This window comes from Triturus cristatus, chromosome 4_1, assembly GCF_964204655.1.
Source record: "Triturus cristatus chromosome 4_1, aTriCri1.1, whole genome shotgun sequence".
Taxonomy (NCBI): Eukaryota; Metazoa; Chordata; class Amphibia; order Caudata; family Salamandridae; genus Triturus; species Triturus cristatus.
The window spans coordinates 1,296,733,737-1,296,755,125 of NC_140585.1; positions in this window are offsets into that span (position 1 = coordinate 1,296,733,737).

Consider the following 21,389-nt stretch of genomic DNA (forward strand, 5'->3'; position numbering starts at 1 on the left):
AGCCAATGAGTTATTTTTATTTAAAAAAAATATGTATGCCTCCATTTCCAAACTGTCTTTCATTTCTTTTTCCCATTCTACTGAAATACACCTCCTGAGTGCATCCAGATCTCCTTTGAAGATGTTCACAGTGTGGATTGTAGGGCACAGCTATGTCTTCTGGAGTGAAAAGTATGCAGAGAAAACAGGTATGGTGAGAGACCTTGCTTTGCCAAATGTAAACATTAAATGGATTGGTCAGAGAGGGTTAAAGTGGCACCAATTGATGCCATTGGTGAAATCCTTCATGCAAATCCAACACCCTGACCTCATAATAGTGCACTGTGGTGGCAATGACCTAGGCACTTTGACTGGGGTAGGTCTGGAAATGCTTATGAAGGAGACCTTTGCACAACTGTTTTCAATTTTCCCTAAAACTGCCTTTGCGTATTCTAACATATGCCAAAGGCAAAAATGGAACTGGTCCAATCATTTTTGTCCGCAGATTGACAAAGCAAGAAAGCACGTCAACAAATCTGTTTCTGCTTTCTTCCGAGACTATGGTATGGGTTCCATTTACCACAACAACTTGCGTTACGACATGCAAGACATTTATAGAGGAGATGGTGTACACTTCACTGATGAAGGGAACAGAGTCTTCCTCTTGAACCTTAGACTCTGCGTCGGTACTTGTAGGTACCACTAAAAAATCACTTCAAAAACACAACGGCTCTTTTTAGAGCCCCCTAATATCTAAACACTTAAATCTGAATTTTATTTCTTTTTTAATTTTTTTTTTCTACCGTACGCGTACGGTAAGCTTACCGTACGCGTACCCCGCGATTTTTAAAAAAAATTAATAAATGTTTTTTTCGTACTTTTGTGTCCTTCTTTGACCCCCTTTCAAATGTTAGGGGGTCTGTAACTCTCTTCCTTGCCCCCTTTTCACGTTATCTCCCTTTTTTTTCTGTGTGAAACACACGAAATGGCGGCCGACACTTCCTGATTTCGTCCGATTCGAATGTTTACAGTCATGTGACAACCAATCAGATTTGAGCTCGCGCACGGCACCGTACGCGTACGGTAAGCTTACGGTAAGCGCACGGAGCGCGCTTACAGATATATATATTGATTTAAATGCTATTTTATCAGGAACTACTGAACAGATTTACACCAGACCTACAAAAGGCACTTCCTTGACCTGCGGACTACCTCTCTGCCAAATTACAAGTAATTCTGTTCAGCCGTTCGGGCTGTAGCTGTGTCTAAAGGTCCTATAGAAAAATGCATGGGGAAAACGCGTTTTGGGACCCCCCTTTTTTCTCAGCCCCCGCTTGACGAATCCCCCCGAGACTTTCAGGGTAGGAGCGGAGCGTAGCGCCCCATTAGTTTTGAAAATTTTGCGAGGATTCGTCGACCGGCGCCAAAGTTATTCCAAATAGAATGTTGCGGATTTCCTATGGAAACAGGGTCCTAACTATAACTACCTACTGGCGACCGCCAGTAGGTAATATATATATATATATATATATATATATATATATATATATATATATATATATATATATATCAAACACAAAAGTTTGCCTGGAATGAGAGGCCCCCAAAAGATGAGCATTCATTTGAGCTTTAATTTGATGGACGAAGACTGGCAATACAGCAAGATGCCACACAAAATTTAAAAGTCCATCCGACGCGTTTCGTGCCCCTCGGCACTTCTTCCTGGGATACGGGCTTTCAATCGGCTCAATGCTACGGCGGTATTCAGGCTCCACTTTAAACAATACATACCCCGCCCAGAGTGGGCGTGGCCACCCGCATGGCCTGTTGGTCTTTGTGGTCCTGTGCTACTCAAGTGAGTCCCCCAGCATATCACCTTGCTGAATGAATCCCATGTGGGTTGCGAAAGCAATATTGTTGTTCTTGCAAGTCGTTCACATCCTCCATCTGCGTGCACCTTTCCCTTTCAGGCCGGAACGTCTTTGGCGTCTCGGCAGGACTGCACCGAGGCACAGCGGGGCTCTTCTCGAGGCTCAGGCGGTGCCGCTAACATCAAACACAAAAGTTTGCCTGGAATGAGAGGCCCCCAAAAGGTGAGTATTCATTTGAGCTTTAATTTGATGGACGAAGACAGGCAATACAGCAAGATGCCACACAAAATTTAAAAGTCCATCCGACGCGTTTCGTGCCCCTCGGCACTTCTTCCTGGGATACGGGCTTTCAATCAGCTCAATGCTGCGGCGGTATTCAGGCTCCACTTTAAACAATACATACCCCGCCCAGAGTGGGCGTGGCCACCCACATGGCCTGTTGGTCTTTGTGGTCCTGTGTGCTACTCAAGTGAGTCGCCCAGCATATCACCTTGCTGAATGAATCCCATGTGGGTTGCGAAAGCAATATTGTTGTTCTTGCAAGCCGTTCACATCCTCCATCTGCGTGCACCTTTCCCTTTCAGGCCGGAACGTCTTTGGCGTCTCGGCAGGACTGCACCGAGGCACAGCGGGGCTCTTCTCGCGGCTCAGGCGGTGCCGCTAACATCAAACACATAAGTTTGCCTGGAATGAGAGGCCCCCAAAAGGTGAGTATTCATTTGAGCTTTAATTTGATGGACGAAGACAGGCAATACAGCAAGATGCCACACAAAATTTAAAAGTCCATCCGACGCGTTTCGTGCCCCTCGGCACTTCTTCCTGGGATACGGGCTTTCAATCGGCTCAATGCTGCGGCGGTATTCAGGCTCCACTTTAAACAATACATACCCCGCAGCTAACACAAACTACATCCTAAACTTTCATCTTGCTAATGTTTTTCATACTTACATCTACCTTCCCTCTCCATGTTTACCTATCCACATTATCTCTTGACCTGCATAATCTCTACTTGTGTTGGTCTGACCCTCTCTTATCCACCTTAAAGTACATGCTCATCTCACAAACTATCCTTCATACACAAGCTATTTGCAATCCAGCTCTGGTGCTGTCATCCTTAAAACCATTTCTGTCCTCTAAGCTCTACCTTTGTACTCTAACTCTTCCACCCAGACTCTCGCATTCTCATTCTGGTGTTGCATCTCTTACATCCACACCTACATTCCTAGCACCACTCTTTACCACTATGTACACAACACTTCTCCCATTTATGCTATTTAAACAATGTACTGTACTCATCACATCATCAGCAGCTGATAACCATATGATGTCAAATGTACACCTGTCATCCCCATTTTGCCCCTTACTAATGGTTTTGACCGCATTTTTTTCACAAGGTGCAGCATCATATCCAATTCTGACACTCACACTTAACACCTCTCAACATCTCTAATCCAGACACTTACATTCCTCAATGCATCTTTCCGTATTCATTCACTTCTCACCATTCACTCAAGCCTACTCTGCTTAAGGCCTACTAATTGTCATTTGACAACTAGTGCATCCCAAGATCTAAAACACAACATCCATCTACAGCCCAACACCTAGGGGCAGATTTATGAGGGACTTGCGCCCCTTTTACGCCGTTGTTGCATCACTTTTGTGACGCAGCGGCGGCGTAAACCCTGCGCCATATTGCGCTCCATTTACATCGTGACGCATCTATGGAGATGCGTCACAGTGTAAAGCCCTGCGCCACGTGAAACCTGCGTCAGGTTTCACGTGGGCGTTTCGACACAGGGGGGGGCGTTCCGTCGCAGGAACGCTCCCCCTGAAAAGTGACTCAGTGAAATCTATAAGATTTCACTGAGTCACTTTCCCAATGCTGATGTGTCAAAACCCTGTGCCTGCTTGAAGCAGGCGTAAGGCTTGACGCACCATGTTAGGGATAGGGTAGGTTGGAACAGTGCTGGAGTTGCGTCGCGCTTGCGATGCAACTTCAGCACTGCGCCAACCTTACGCCGGCAGATGCGTCACGTATCTGCTTGTCCTTGCGCCACGATGCACCGCATTGTAAATGCGGTGCATCAATGCTGCGGCGGTATTCAGGCTCCACTTTAAACAATACATACCCCGCCCAGAGTGGGCGTGGCCACCCACATGGCCTGTTGGTCTTTGTGGTCCTGTGTGCTACTCAAGTGAGTCGCCCAGCATATCACCTTGCTGAATGAATCCCATGTGGGTTGCGAAAGCAATATTGTTGTTCTTGCAAGCCGTTCACATCCTCCATCTGCGTGCACCTTTCCCTTTCAGGCCGGAACGTCTTTGGCGTCTCGGCAGGACTGCACCGAGGCACAGCGGGGCTCTTCTCGCGGCTCAGGCGGTGCCGCTAACATCAAACACATAAGGTGAACCTCATAAGACCAACAAGTGGTCTCAGAATCTGATAGACATTAAAGTATGACCTAACGTCCATTAGTACTAACCTACTTCCTCCAATTCCTAACATGACCAATCTGGATGACCTCACTGAGCACTACATACATGCCATGACAAATATATTCAACACTGTTGCTCCAAAGCTACTCAAGAGGATACTGGTCAAACTGTCCACACCCTGGTTCAATGGCTCCCTCAATGAGGAACAACACAAAGTAAAGCTTGCGTAGAGATCTTGGAGAAACTCTCCTTCCCTAATAAAACTCAAACAGTTGAGGATGGCAAGAAGTTTCTACAATAAACATATGCGTAGCATGAAAGCCGCCGACTTTAGGTTTCAGTTTGACAATGCCAAAAACAGACCTAAAAAACTATTTCAATCATAAAACAACAAGTTATCCACTATAGAAACCAACAATCTGCTCCAAGACATCACTCCCCAGCGATGAGTACTTGTCTGCACACTTTATTGAAAAGTCAATAAAGATTTAACTCGAACTGCAACTCACATCACAAAATCAGAATTATCAAACCCAGCCCATTTAATCGATATAGCAAACCTCAGACTGTGCTCCGACTTCCAGAGCCATAGATCATAGTCCAAAAAATAATGCATCGTGGAACAACAACTTGAGACTACCAGACGATGTCAAGCTATGGAGAATCATAACGTCATTAAAACCCTCTAATCATTTCAATGGTCCTTTGCCTGCCAAATTCTTCAAAGAGCTGATATTTGCCATTCGCCCACTCTTGTCCTTGATTAGCCATGAATCTATCTTACAGGGTAGGATTTCTGACTACCTAAAGATATGACAGGTCACACCCATTCCAAAAAAGCCTAATTTAGACCGATCTGATCCCAACAATTTCAGTCCAATTTCCCACATCATGACTCTAGCTAAACTTCTTGAGAAATGCGTACACATACAACTGTGCAATCACATCCAAAAGTCTCAGCTGCTTGACCACTACCAATCTGGTTTAAGAGCAGGTCATTTTACTGAAACGGCTCTAACGCATATTGTTGAAGATGACCTGAGACTACTTGACCAGAATTAACCGTGCCTACTTATTCTTCTTGATCTATCCTCGGCGTTTGACCCAGTCAAATACAAAATCCTGATTGATCTTCTGGAGAAAAGGATGGTGCTATCAGACACTGTCTTAAATTGGTTTGCCTCATTCCTACAGAATAGAACGCAAATAATTAAAAGTGAGCCATTCCCTCAATAACAGTACACCAGTCTTAATTGGAGAGCCTCAAGGCTCCACAATCTCTCTCACCTTATTCATGGAAAACCTCACCGAAATTCCAAAATGTTTAAACATACAATACCACATGAAAGTTGATGACACTCAACTGTATATGAAAATGACCTCACTGGAAGACATCAAAACTCTGAACTGTGTTCTTCTGGAAACTCAACAATGGTTAGCCCACAATCACCTTATGCTGAATACTCTCAAGACTGAATTCCTCCTGATTGCCCCTCCCAACCACTCTGCTCCCACTCAAGGATCGTTCAAACAACTTCCAGCTCTCAAATGCAATCCGCATGTTATTGAATCCACAAGATCTGTAGGCATAATGCTAGACAAATAACTGAATATACAAGACCACATAAGTGCAATAACTCGGGGAGCCAACCAGCATCTCAACACACTTAGGAAAATCAAGCTGTTCCTGCCTCCTATGGACTTGCAGCTAGCAGTCCAGTCCCTAGTTATCTCCCGTTTGGAATATGGAGTTGTAACCTTGGCTGGGTTTCCCAAAGCTAGACTGGCCCCCCTTAGGGCCACTCTGAATTCTGCTGCCAGATTAATACCAGGCTCACAAAAATGTGAGCACGTCACATCTGACCTAATCAAGCTCAACTGGTTATCGCTTAAAGATAGTATTGGTTTTAAGATTGCCTGCTTGATACACAAATCTCTTCATTATAACACCCCCATTTACTTGGCAAAAAACTCAAACTTTCTGGTAGGAATCGGGCCCCAAGAAGCTTTAGTACTCTCTTGCTGAAGCCTCACAAATTAAAAAAGAAAACAACCTGCAGCCGCTCCTTCTCTGGTCTTGCCCCAAGAATTTGGGAAGCGCTTTCTCCCGATAACCATTCTAACCCTCGACCGCTTCATTAAAAAAACAAGTCAAAAGGTCACTCCTAAATAACCAGCTTCAACAATTGACCTGAATACAACATAACTAGCTTTCATGTCTTACAGACAACAGGGGTGTCTCATTCATTGATGCAATTTTTGTCACGGTACATGTTCCACATGTTTGGTTTGCTCTTTCTGTAACTGTGCTGTTAAACTTACTATATGTTTAATATGTACACTTTTTACAGACCATTCTTATCTGCTTTCTGTTGTACAATGCTCTGATACCCTTACAGGTCATGTTTGTGCTTATACAAAACCTTTCAAATAAATAAAATAAAGATAAATGAAGATACTTCCCGTATCCTATCCAAGAACTGTCTTTAACCTTAACTCCTCCCTTCCACTCACATAAAAACTGTTACTTGTACTGCCCCTATTACGTCTGAGTCTCACCTCCATTTCCAAAATGGAAACACAAGTCACCAACAACATGTTCAGCTAGGCTTCAAATCCCAAAACCCACTTCCTCCCCTGTCAATTTAGTGCATGGGTGTAAGACAGGCTCTTGTAGCAGCTGCACTGCAGATGGGACCACAACACTTCTGTGCACTCACAGTCCACTCGGCTTACCACATGTAGCACAGGGCAATCCACTAGCCATAACAACACTCCAAGTTAATCTCTGTGTGATCTTGGCCAGCATCATGCATATCTCAAAAGTACTCCATCATTTTCAATAAACAAATGACTACATACACACCTATCATATGCTCATCAACAAATGATGTGTGGGAAAACACATAGTCCTAGCTTGTAGTGACAAAATAATTGTCACTGGAAAAGTGAGAAAAAATCCAGAGTTAGAAGCAACGTTCCCCAATTGGGGTTTGTTCCCTTTCGCACTGCATTATGTCCCTATAGAAAGGGATTGCATATAGTATATAAATGTGTGTCCCACTAATTGGCTACGTGTGGGATGAAGAGTACCCAATATCACCATTGAAAAATGAACACATTGATTGAACTTTGAACAATGATTCCTGATCTACATTTATAAACTATATGCAACCCACTTTCTATAGGGACAGAGAGCAGTGTGAAAGGGACTAAACCCCAATTGGGGAACACTGTCATGAAGCATAATGTACATACAAGATCAAGGACACGCTTCTTATAAAGCGCCTTGATTTCTCCCCGTATAAAAACCCACCCCTGTTCCGTGCAACCAGCACTCCTTGGAAAGAGATCTGTAATGTGTTTATGATAAGGAATCATTGAATGTGTTATTATTTGTAACTGAAGTATTTAGGTTATGCTGTAATGTTTCTAATGTATAGCGATGTTTAATTATTCATGATTTATACATTTCTTGAGTCCGCTCTCAAGACCGGGATTGGCAAAGATGCGTCTCGCGCTACGTGCGTGAGTCACGTAAGGAAGGTTCTGGTGTTCTGGGTGTGACAGGAGTATTTAAGGTCACACCCAGTCATTCTCAGCGCTTAGCCTCCTGACTTCGACGAAAGAACTCACCTGAATCTCGAAGCAGCCGCGTCTTCTGTTTTCATCCACAGGAGGGCACCATCGCTTCACCAAAGGGATCTAAGGACAGAGAAATTCAGAGAATGAAGAGCTAAGTCCTGATTTTAGTTTCGGGCGCCCAACGCAAGAAAGCTTGAAGCCACTTTACCTACGTAGAGTAGAACTATAATTTTTGGAAACTTTCAACTAATTAGCATAGACAATGCTTTTGGACTTTGCAGCTTTCAGCTAAAAAGAAAACGTTTGTAAAGAAAAGCGATTTTTGCATGTCTTTTGTGTAGCTTGTTTTTACCCTTATTACTACAGGTCTGATGAATGCATAAGAATAATTGGTGCACGCACATAAGAATACAAGCAAATAACCAACAAGGTACAGAGCGAATTCGTAACAACACTTCATCAATCTGCACTTCTACACCTTCACAAGACTGCTGGGCGCCATATCAAGAATTCCCCAGATCGCAGGTAGGAATAAGTTCTGTTATTAAAAGACAAGAGTACAAAGGCTAGAATTAACTTAGTGTAAAATAGGAAACTAGGTTTGCATAGTTTACACCTATGTTCTGTTGCCTCGCAGGTCGACAACAGGATTCCTACGTGCGTCCAGTATCCGGCCCTCCTCCCGGGGCTCTATTTTTTAGCCTAGAGTAAGGTAAATTCATAGGTTATTCAGTAGAGTTCTAGGAAGTTGGCTCATAGCATCTCTGCGAAACAAGCAAGTGCTCCTGAAGGTAAGAGAGTACTTGTACACCTTGACAAACACTGCTCCTAATTATTGTTTTTTCACACTCAAGGATCAGAGAGTGAAACCCTTTTGCAACCTACAAATTGAGTATGATTCAAAATAGGATTGGAATAACAGAAGTGTGTGATCCCCTTTACATGTGAATCCAAAGTCTCATCCCTTCTCCCTCTGCCCTCATTCCTGTTGAGCAGTGCCCATTGTGCTACTATGATGCCATTATGTCTGCCAGACTTCAGTTGTGAGGGGGTACCATAGGATTCCTTGATGTTCATCCAGTCAGGGGCAGGTTGCATCCATACCATCCTCAAGTGATGTGGCTACATTCTGTAATGATGATGATGCATTGTGTACGTCAAGTAAGGTGTGAGGGCAAGACAAGTGTGGCATGAAAAGAAACTCAGATTAAACATTCTCATTCCAGTCTGTAAACTGAAGGAACATTTGTGCCATCTCAGCCCATTCCTAAGCATCCCAGGTGAGGGATGTTGTGCATTGATTGTGCATCACCCTGATGCACCATGGATGAAAACCCAAAGGAAGGGTCTGTCCACCTGTAGCTCGTAACAGTGACAGCCCACTAAAGTTAGTGCTCTGTTGTTGGTCTCTGTAGTCATTAGCATTTGTGAGGCCCTTATCTGCTGTCCACGTGCAGCATCAGCACGGACTGGCATACAGCATCCACCCTGAACTAAATTCACTCTACACCATTCCTGTTGCCAACCACTGAGCTCAGTCTGCTTGAATTAACTGAGCCAAGAAGGAGATTGTTGCTGTGCATTGTCATGCAGCAAAGGTATACCTTTAGCTGTGTCAAATGATGGGACTAAAATGGACATTGGATGACCAAGCACAGACAAGTGTTGTTCACTTAAAATATACTGACAGGACTTGACCTAGCCTAGTATTCCCCATACGGCAATTTGATGTACATAAAAAATACCCTTTAAAATGAATAAATTTTGGATAAATGTAGAATGCATAGATGTCACACTTAGACCATGCAGCACCCAGCAGTGTCCCTGAACAAGTAGATGACATGTCGTTGACACAACAAGCACAATCCACTCCTGAGAGTATTGTGGCAACTCCTAATCCCTAGAGAGCTAGGTCACATGTGTGTCACCTAACTGATATGACTGTCATAGCGTTTGGCAAATACAAACTGTCTGCCATCTTAGTTACAATGTTAGGCGTGTCATATCCTATCCCAGAATCATATTCCTGAAACAACAACATTTAGAACTAGTGCTTATATTCCAAATGCACTAGTAAGTTGCTCATTTGTGGATAAGGTAGACACATAACCATGATATATATATCCCTATGACTACACACAAAGAAACACTTGTCAAACTATAATACACAATAGTTTTCATTGGAAGAACAACATAAAACTTCTCACAATGCAAAAAGAAGTAGAATAAACCACAAAATCACAAGCCAGAAGTACAACGCATTGTGTCTTGGTCACAGTTAGCTTGTCACACTTCCTCTCTGGCCATGTACACACTCAGTTTCACTTATGTCACAAATACTCATTAAAGAGCCTGGACATCATATTTCAACTAACATTAACCTGGGATGGGCCATACATCCCCTATCCTGCTGCTTACCATATTCTGGTCTGGTCCATCAGATTTCTGGGTGTATTAGCAAACGCACAATCATGTGTGCGCCAATACAGAATCCAAAGGAACATCACATGACAAGGATGCGGCCTATGTCCAGTTCACAGAAAAGGGAAATGCCAAGACTCTCACACTCTAACTGTGGCATAAGGCCAGATTGAGATGTGCATTACAATGCTAGGTACTGTACAACTCTACAATCACAGCATGTCATCACACCATTCTAATTGTGTGATAACCATTCATGTACCATACATTGTGTGCACATGCAACCATCAAATACAACATTTGTGTCTCTGTAAGGACAGGGAAACACTGTAACTTACTGAGACATGTCCTAGACACACACACACCATCCACATGATGTACCCAAACAATAGCAGGATGTAATGAATGACAGCTAATTTTAAATGCACTGGACAATACAGATCACAGACACCTTGCCTAACAAGAATATCTGTAAAAATTAGAGTCCTGGAAGGCAACAGGGTTGGGACACTGTCAGAACAATACCTATCTTACACTCACCGTAGGCACGGGAAATGCAGTATATGGGTTCGCAGCCTTTAAAGGGTATTGGACTACAGTGGCATGCCACCTGTGGCAAGTTTATCATTCCAACTAGTCAACCAGATTTATAGAAGGAACAGACATCGGTCCCATCACTCTGTGTACATATGTGTGCCCAAGTTCGCTACTATGTAGTTAAAGTCCATTTGTATCAAGGTGTACTGATGAGACAGTTGTCTTTTAGCCCATTGCAATCATATGCAGCATGCTTCTCCAAAACTGTTGTACTTTGCCACACTTGCACTATGGTGACATCTGAAAGCATGAACTATGTGGCAGTGGGGTTTCCAAAACAAAACTGTGTGACTACATGTCACACTCCTAGATTAAACTAATGTTGACATTGACACCCAGCCAATGTTGGCACAAAATTCTAGACTACATACTAACCAAGTGCTCATGCTCCATGTACCATATGCAATGAATGCCATACTAACATAATTGTATACTTACATCATAATTCACACATGAATGACACTTAACAACAAATCCAATTTGGAGACACACAAATCTGAAATCAAAATTAGAACATGCTTTCATTCAGCAAAATAAGGTGAAAATGTAATTATAAAAAAGGCCAATGGCCAGTCCAATAAAGTTCTTCCCATTCATGGGCCACAAACATCATTCCCATCTTATCCTCCCAGCAATAGTCCTGCAAAGGGATACCTCCCATGAGAGGGGTATCTAGGGGGCAGGCCAGGCACCAAGGGGACAAGACTGTGGAGGACTGGGTTGGGTTTTGAGAGGTGTGTAAACAGGAGGGGCGTTTGACAACTGCAGTGGGAGGGTCAGATGGAAGGGGGTGGAACAATTGCGGTGGGAGGGCCAGATGGAGGGGGGTAGGACAATTGCAGTGGTAGGGTCACATGGAGGGGCGTGGGACAACTGCCATGGGAGGGCTAAATGGAGGGGAGATGGGCTGGGCTTCACAAGTTTAGTGATTTGATAATGTTGAAGGGTCTGCAAGAGAATGGGGAACAGGTGATTTCTTGGGGTACATTTTCTTGGGTGTGGAGGTACTGGGGTGGGTGGAGGGAGTTGGGACTTTTTGGACTGAGGAATTTTCTTTTGGGTTATGCTTTGGGGGTACTTTTTGGGTTGTGGGTGGGGAGGTCTGAAGTGACTGGCAGGGGTGTCAGGGTCATTTTCTTCTTTTTGTGAGGGGTTTGGGAGGTTTGGTTAGGGAAGAGGTCAAGGGCAAAGAGGTGGAATTTCTGGGCAGAGTGGTAACGAGGAGAGGCAAGGGTAGGGGTTATGGAGGTAGAGGGTTATGAGGTCTGCTGCATGTCTGTGGATGCTGGTGTGGTGTCTGTTGGCATGTCTGTGGTGCTTATGGGTGTTTGTTTGCACTTTACAAATGTGGATTATTATTATATGGTGGTGAGTGAGTGTGACGTCTGTTTTGTTAGTGTGCATGTGTGTGTATTTGCCCTTATGTCTGTGTGTTTGTGTGCTGCTTGTGGATGTTGAGGCGGATGCATGTTATGTTTATGTTCACATGTGCTTGGATTAGGGGGTAGTCGGGACTTCTGGATCGGGAAGAAGCAAGAGAGAGGGGTTCGAAATCAGAGAGCTCTGCGTCAGGTGGTCAATGGCCTCCACCCTCAGAGCAGCAGGGCAGACAGGGGCAGGGGTGAGGTTCCTGGAGCAAAGGCGGTGCTTCCCCGTGTAGGGGCTAGGCCACAGACATGGGGCTGGGGAACAGCTGGGAGGGTGAATTTGGTAGGGGTGGATGTGGACTCTGATAGAGTGGATCTAGTTCCTGGGTCATCCACTACCACATAGGAGTCCTCACTGGAGCTGGAGCTTGTCATCAAGCTGACAGATGAATCTTCACTCATGCCCTCTGTGAGGCTCTTGTCACCCTCCGTGCCACTGGTTCCCTCTTGCTCAATATCAGCAGAGGAACCACACTGGCTATCTGCTTCCCCAACATCCATGGTGATGTCTCCTCCGTTAGCCCGTTCTGATACTGTGAACAAGAACGAAAATGAATTGCATGAGTCTTCCATATGTACTAGATACAGGTGTCATCAAAATTCTTCCAAGATTACCCAACTACATCAATCGGACTTGTGGGTGGAATATTTGATACTGTTCTGTAAATACTGCATGTTAGTACGTAAGTAAACCGATGCACCCTCACACTTGATGATGTCAGTGACATTGTGTGTAGCAAATTCAAATTCCACAAACACAATGTCTACTACATCAATATGTACCAGCTTTTGTATTGTCTTTCACTACTGAAGGCCTTGTGTCATGACATACCTGTCTCTAATGCAAGGGAGTTTAGAACTCAGAATGGGAATATGAGTCACAAAATTGATTTGAGACAAGGTATACATTCTGCAATCCCTATTCATCAACTTGGGAACCATTAGGTCTAGTGTTACAGGTCACATATCTTTCTTGTCATACATCACTCTGGTGTAGTCATTGAATACGTGCATGATTAACTCTTATTGTGGAGACACTAAGGTAGTAGGCATATCTAGGGTTAAAGGTAAATGTCCCACAGTCTTCAGTCATTCAAGCACAGTGTTAGCAAGATGAATCAGATTCTTGTCCAAATTGGATACATTTCCCCAGTTTGCCATGTAAACACAGGTCAGCACACTGCCAAGTCCAATGACTGCATCTTCCTCATGCCTCGTGTGGATCACTATGCCACTGGGCTGTCTGGATGCATCATCTGTACAAACTATTAGTCCTGAACATCTTACTTGTAAATGTGTATTCAACAATTTGTCCAATTTGTTTCACGACTGCAGAAGTCCACATTTGTGAAGGCCAAGTCTGAATGTTCCTCACTTATTTTTGGCATTGTGCACACTTTGTACAGATTAAATGCTATTGTTTTCCATCTCATATTGGTAAATTACTTCAGAATGATGCTCATGTGACATCTCTGAATCTAACAGTAGGGCAAGCTGTCAGCACTGGCGTGACTCAATCTACTGCCTTTGTTGATCCATGTTCCACGTTTTCACGCCGACCACTGTGTGCTAGCAAGTGAGGAGGATGCGGAATAGCTGCCTCGCGTCTACCCGCTCTCGGCTCCCACTGATTCTGCTGATCTTTTGCCTCCGCCTTGCCACCGCCTTTGCCAGGAGGGAGATAACAGAAGATAATGAACCACGACTATTGCGGGCGGCCAAGTGCGACTGAGTGCAGCCGAGCACGATTGAGCCTCAGCTCTCCCCCACAGTGCTCCTGTTAGCCGCATCTCACTGTACTATTGGGGCAGCGTGTCCCTCCATCTGGCACTGGAGCTGTGGGCTGCGGGCTGAGAGCTGCGGCCCTCAAGCCTTGAGCCCAAGCAGCAGGGTGCAGCAGAAAACTGGGAGCAGCATTCATAGCGATCATAAGGTGTGGCAACCCTCCAGCGAAGGCAGGTCGAGCAGTGTTTCCTACAGCAGAATATCCCTGCCTGAAATTATCAACACTGGCATTAAGGTGTTCCGGGTCACCTGAAACATTGAGCAGCAGATCGGCAGAGCACAGAGAGCAGTGGTGAGGAGAGGAGCTGCGGTGGCAGAGGTGAAGCGAGGCAAGACAAGACAAATCGGCCTGAGAATTAGGTTGGGCCAGTAGCCGGGATCTGGGGCGGCTGAGCCTAGCCTAGCCGTGCCAAGCTGAGCAGAGGATCTGAGCTGAGGAGCCAAGGCGCTGACCTGCGGAGCCACTTGTGGAGCCGCTGCGGCAGCCGCCACCAATCACCCCAGCAATCGAGCCGCCACCAATCACGCCACCGCCGCCAGCAATCACGCCAGCAATCATGCCATAATTACCACAATTGCCATAATCACGGAGCCCCCTTCTGAAGCAAGCAGCAACAGCATCTGCAACTTGAAAGTAAGCAGCAGCACAACACGTAAATGTATACTGCATACCGTGCTCTGCATCGCAGTAAAAATCAGATTTCAGCAAGTCCTGGATTTAGAGGGGCAGAGGAGTAGTGGGAAGGACTGACTGAGGCAGTGGGCAGCGGGGGCAGGGCTAGGCAAAAGTGTGTGAGCGCAGTCAACTTTATTAGCAGACGTGCGCCCTGAGAGTCTGCAGAAGTGGCCCAAGTAAGTTGGGTGGAGCTTGCAGGCTCTCAAGTGTGCCCTGCTCTCTGTTGCCTCTCCCTCCCCGCAGCAACCCACGGCAAATCCTACTTTTGGCAATGAGAAGGGAAGCAAAGTGGTCCATACAGGTGTGGCGAGCAGTGGGAGTAGTGGCAGCAGTGGCATCAGTGGTATCAGGATATAAAGTCAATAGAAGCCAAAAGGAGGCTCACGAAGAAGGGCAGGTAAGCCTCCATCCAAGGGAGCAAAGGAGCAAAGGACCCAGCACCAGTTCCAGTACTAGATCTAGATCTTCATCTAGTTCATACCAGTATATATATATACACACAACACGACACATCTTGAATTTTGGAGACTTTGGAGACAACCCGGACCTCTTTTCCATTGAGTTAGCCAACAGCTAAGAGACTAGACCTCTGAGCAAATCTGACTAAACCTTACCAATCTGACTAAGCCTGAGACCTAGCCTGTGAAATCGGAGAAATAAGGACACAAGGCCACAAGGACGTAAGGGTACAAGCTTTCCAAGAGACAATTTAAGGATACATAAGGGCAAACCAAAGGCAGACCAAGCCAGAAGGAAAAAGGCAAAAGGTACTGGGCTTTTTCCAAAACATCAATCTTTAAAAAAAGGGGGATATTAAAGACTAGCAGTGACCAAAAGGATAATCACAGCACTGAAAATTATGAGGTCAGGACATCTGCGTGGAGGGCCCACACCTACTAAAAACGCAAGCAAACGAAAAAGTACGCTGAAAATGCTTGCTGGTACAGTGAGCGAACAGCAGGCAAAGACCAGACCTGCAGCGCAACAAGAGGGCACCTTAATTAAAATAACACCAGATACAAAAACGACAAGAAATACAACGTCGGATAGTAAAATGCCAAAATACTGTCTTGTTCAGCCCAAAATTGACACAAAATTTTGCTTCCTAAAAAACGCGGGGGATACCTTGCTCTCATGCACCACAGCAAGAAAGGGCCTTCCAACCCCCCTCCGGCCCTTTCGTCAACTTGATAGTGAGAAGAAAGAAGGGAACAAAGGCCTAAGCAGCGGGATGGAAATTTCTGGGCCAGCTAGTTTAACTTCAGTCCCACAGGGCCAAACACCCTCCGCTAGCCGGAGTCCCCAGACCCTGGAAAATAAACCCAATGGAGCACACACAGGGATATTACAAGAGATGGAAAAAAAGAATGAGATAAAGGGTGTACAGAAAGCTCGGGAAGTCATCACAGAAGCATCAAGCAACTGCAATCTTGATACAGTAACTGAGTCAAACGCTCCAACGCCCAGACTCTCTTACCGAAACAAAAATGATGGGGGCAACTGTGTCATAACAGAGCCACTAATTATATGCGAACTAGACAAACCCAAAGGGAATCGACAGCTGGGGAGCAAAACAGACATAACTGCGAATCAATTGGAAGAACTACAGACCATAGTGGAATCAACTGAAATCTTAAAGGAAAATCTGGGCTAAGAGCATAAACCATTGCTTGCTTCACCGCCTATACAAACTAAGCCAGTGACGCCCCAATTTAGTATGATGGAAGAGCCAGAAGAGCCTGATCAATCCTCATATCTTGACAAGGACGAGTGGGAGGCACTCCTTGAAACCCACTGGCAGGATAAGCATAGGAATGACACCCCAGAAAACTCAGAAATAGAGGGGCCTAGGGAAAACAAGGCTAATCAGGCAGTGGAGGTGACACAAGAGAAACAAAACTTGTCCAAATGTAAAAGTAGTGCACTGGGAGATCACCAAGGAAACACGCAAAAACAAATTATGGGAACGCCTGGGCAAGTCTACTAAAAACTGTACAACTCATGGTAGAGGCCTTCCAATATAAATCTGACAAATCGGACACACAACTAACTTAATTGAACACTTTGGCAGTCTTTGTGGTAGCAATTGATGGCAAGTTGGGTACGCTAAACACATCTTTGCGAAACATAGAGAATTACGCGCTGGCCAAAAACCAAACCTGTGGGTGCAGCCTGATTGTTGATAAATTAGCTACCCTCCCGTCAATGTTGAGCGGCTTATGCTCACAATTTTTTTTAATTTTTAGGCTTCGAATCATGTCTACACTGAGCCTACAGCTGAGCAACCCTTAAATGACAAACAAAGAGTTATAACAACCCAACTAAACTTGACTGCTAAGGAAGATCACCCACTCACCACGACTAAATAAATAGAAAACAAAATAAAACAATGAGAACAGTAAAAAAACATCAACATCTAGTCATGTGCCGGAAATCTTAGGAGACACAAAGGGGACAACAAAGGGGAAAAGAAAATGAATGCAAAAGAAAAACGTGCACAAAAACAGAAAAGACAAAATCAAAAACAAAGTCACAACACAAGCGGCTTTTTGGGGCAACACCAGTGCAAAAAGAAACAAATCAACAAAATACCCTAATACCGGAAACAACTAACACAAAGAGTATAGAAATAATGTCAGGTTTGAGCTAAAGTACCCCTAGTGGAACGCAAAAAGCAAGTGGGATCGAGCAATTTGGGAGGTAGCGGATGCTGAGTCAAAACAGCCCCATTTAAATGGGAACACTACTGTAAATCAACTTAAAAATGAATCTGCAGTAGAAACAGTGACGAGAATCCCAATTCCTGAGTCAAATTAGGGCCAAATGCCCATTGGAAATTCATGAACACCAACTACAATTGATAAAGCCACCAAGGGAAGAAAAATAAACCTGTGAAATCTGGAAAATCAAAAATCGGTTGCACCAATAATAGGGAAGGAGAAAACACAAGGAACACTTAATATCTCCATAAAAGTATGACTGACATACAAACATCCTCTAAAAATATAGAGCATCATTGGGGGCAGCTCCCTGACACAACCCGAGAACACAACCAAATTAGCCAGGGATTAAACCGGCAAGGAAGTACAGAACGGCGGCAAGGAACGGAATATAATGTACAACCAGTGCATGCAGAAGGGAGCCAAATGGAAATAGGACGCTTATGGAAGGATGGCGACCTTCCGCCCACAAGAAATCGAAAATATGTCTATCAACAGATAGGTGGGAGGGAAACAAGGGCCATATGGTTCATACCACAATATACCTCTAAAGGAATGCATGACATCATGAATCGAGGTAAGTCTGTTATCCCACATACCATCGCTGACAGAGGTAAAGTTGACAGACTTAGAGTCAATTGAATTTATTAAATGCAGGGATTCAATTGTTGGAGAAAAAACAAGAGCAACATTAACCTCTCCAACAACTGCACACAAAATACTTTTAGAAAGTGACATATTAAAGTCCTGGGGGATAACCACTTCTCCATACATTAAACCAGGATACCCAGATTTGTTAATTCCGGTACATACAAGGGAAAATGAGATGACTGCAAACAGACTAGTAACGTTGGTGCTGAAAGGAGCTGTGGGGCACTATCAAATGGATAGGGTGCACCCATCAGAGGAACCTTGCAACCGTTAAATTTTTTACGCTGCAAAAACAGGATTTTGATATAAGATAGATCTCGAGAATCATAAATAACAAAAAAGATTGACAACACCTCTGCGCGTCACTATTGACAACCACAAAATGGCTCATCCGGACATTCTCTTGGAATGTGAATGGGCTTGCAAATAAGATAGCTGATCTTGATTTTGTCACCTACATCAGGGCGTTCGACATAGTAGCATTAAAAGAAACTTGGCAAACTGACACTCCCCATCTACAGGGATTTTTAAGTTTTTTAACAAGCGCAATCAAAGGGGCAAAATACAGTCATCTGCAAGGAGGATTGGTCACATACGTTGAGAACACAATTGTCCACACTGCCCGTGCTTTTGGTCCTACAACACCAACATTATTAGCAGTAAACTTATTTTCTTCTTCAGTATTAACGAACATAAGGGATACTAACATTATGATAATAAATGTTTATATCCAACCGAAACGCAAAACCAAAGTTGCAAAGAAAATGTGCAACTTTTTGGAAACATGCATGAGAGAATGACCCACAACTGACCTCATCCTCACTGGGGTCCTAAATTACAATCTAATGGCTTCCTCTTCAGATGAAGAATTGTTACTCAAAAACATAATCTGGAACATACCACCGCAAGGGAAACCACAATCATGCAAACAAACCAAGGCAGGACAGCGGGTTCTGGAGGAACTGGAACATCTTAATCTAAGAGCAATAAATGGTAGATCAGCTGAAGATAACCCTCCTGTAACAACACACAGCTCAACGAGAACGAGTACAATATTGGACTACACTTTCGTCTCCCTAGATTTGTTTCATCAAGTTACATTATTCCTGCTGGGTGACAAAGGTGATAGTGACTATCGGCCTCAGGAAATAGAGCTCATAACAACTGTCCCTATGTTTCAACGATGCCGGGTACCACAAGGATCAGAAGTCACCATTAATCTTAAAAGAATCAAGTTCAAGATAGCCACAGAGAGCAACATGTTGGAAATTGCAAAACAAAACTTTGAATTGAGGGTCGGACATGGTGAAGTCAAGAAAGGGGAAATTGTTATTACTGCCATGGAATTATATGCAACTAAGACCAAACCATCAAACCAGCAGAGATTCAGCGGCGTGAAGCCCGTATTACAAACTGGCAAGCAAGAAATCAAGCTCATCAAAAATTCCATCTATCGCTTACTGAGACAACTTTGTCACAAGCCAAATGACAAAATACAACTGCAACTACTACAGAAGCAAAAGAATGACCTTGGGGCAAAAATACATGCCGACATTAAACAAAACAACAGTGCCAGATTTTGAAGCACTATGAATCAATTTATCCACCCTAATCATGAGGGAATCTCTGTGAACATCTCAGAGGAAGTCTCGGTAAAATACCCGAGGTCCCATTTCCACCAAGATACCAAACAAAGTGTGCGGGGTCAAGAATCTCAAAACGTATCAGAAGGCCAAATTACCATCATGGTCTGGGCTGCAAATAACGTTACCGTACTTGGGAAACTAGGAGGAGATTTACCAACAGAGGACCTCCAAATGAACCATATTAACACCATCAAACGGCAAATAGGAAAGGGAAGAAGAGAAGGAGCCCCCAGCCCAAATGGAATACCACCAGTACTCTATTAACAAGAGGCAACTTCTTGGGCAAAAGCACTGGAACCACTATTCGGAGAAATAAGGAAGCTGAACACTCTGCCTTGCTCTTGGAGAGGATCAATTATTTCACCAATTTCTAAATCCGGTGAAAAGTCAAAACCACAAAACTACCGCTTAGTGGCCCTAATTGACAATGAGGCTAAATTGTTTGCTGGAATGCTACTAGAGGAGCTCCAGGCATGGGCCAAAGAGAAAATCCGCAATTCCATCACATCAGACTGGATTCGCAAAATCAGTTGGGACTACTACAAATATACTAAGCATGGCAATGCTTATGGATAAGGCCGAATCTGCAAGGATGCCCCTTAACCTATGTTTCATCGATTACAAGGCTGCCTTCGACCATGTCAATTGCAACAGACTATGGTCCAAACTCCAAAGTTGGGGGCTGCCACAGCCCCTACTAAACCTGCTGATAAATCTGCACACTGACACATGGGTACAGATAAAGCTGGGCAATGGGTGTGTATTAGCACCTACACTTTTCAACCTCTTTATAGCTGTCCTAGTCCTACATCTAAACAGCTGCAACTCACATGCCCTAAAATTATGAGACATATTGTTGCCCTGTCTCCTATACGCGGACAATATAGTCCAGATGAGCCAAACAAAAGTAGGGCTAGAACACCTTTTAAACGCTACACAGGACTTCTCCAAAGCAAATGATTTATTGATAAATCTGGATAAAACAAGAGCTATGACGGTCGGCAGAAAAAGGAGACAATCAGCAGCTTGGTTCTGGGGAGAGACTAGAATTGAGGATATGATGGAATACAAATATCTGGGTGTGAAGCTGGACACAGTTGTCCGTTTCTTGGCATAGAAGAATAGCATTAGGCATAAAGGCCTTGCGCTGGCTACCTCACTCAAAACATTAAACACCAAACTAAACGGACCATCAATTCTGCCCTTGGCACAGGTGGTTCGTGCAAAGCTACTGCCAACAGTCACCTACGGCAGCGAGGCACAGAAAGAAAGAGATGCCAAAATACTCGACGCCACAGTAACAACTGCATACAGGGTCATTTTCGGGTTGCCTAAATACACTTCACCTGTGCAAATCCGACTTGAGTTTGGCATACAGAAACAATTTTTTGCAAGGCAAGGGGCTTACATCATCACCTGGGACAAAGTGAGGAAAGCCCCCCAGGGAACTCTGAATGAACAGTTATGGAAGGAGCTACAACTACACACTGCATCACCCCCTGCGGAGTTCCTTAATAGCAGCCTATATAACAAGGGGCTAAACCAGCTTTGGGAAACACCCACAACTGCCACCATCTTTAAAAAACTGGTTTGGA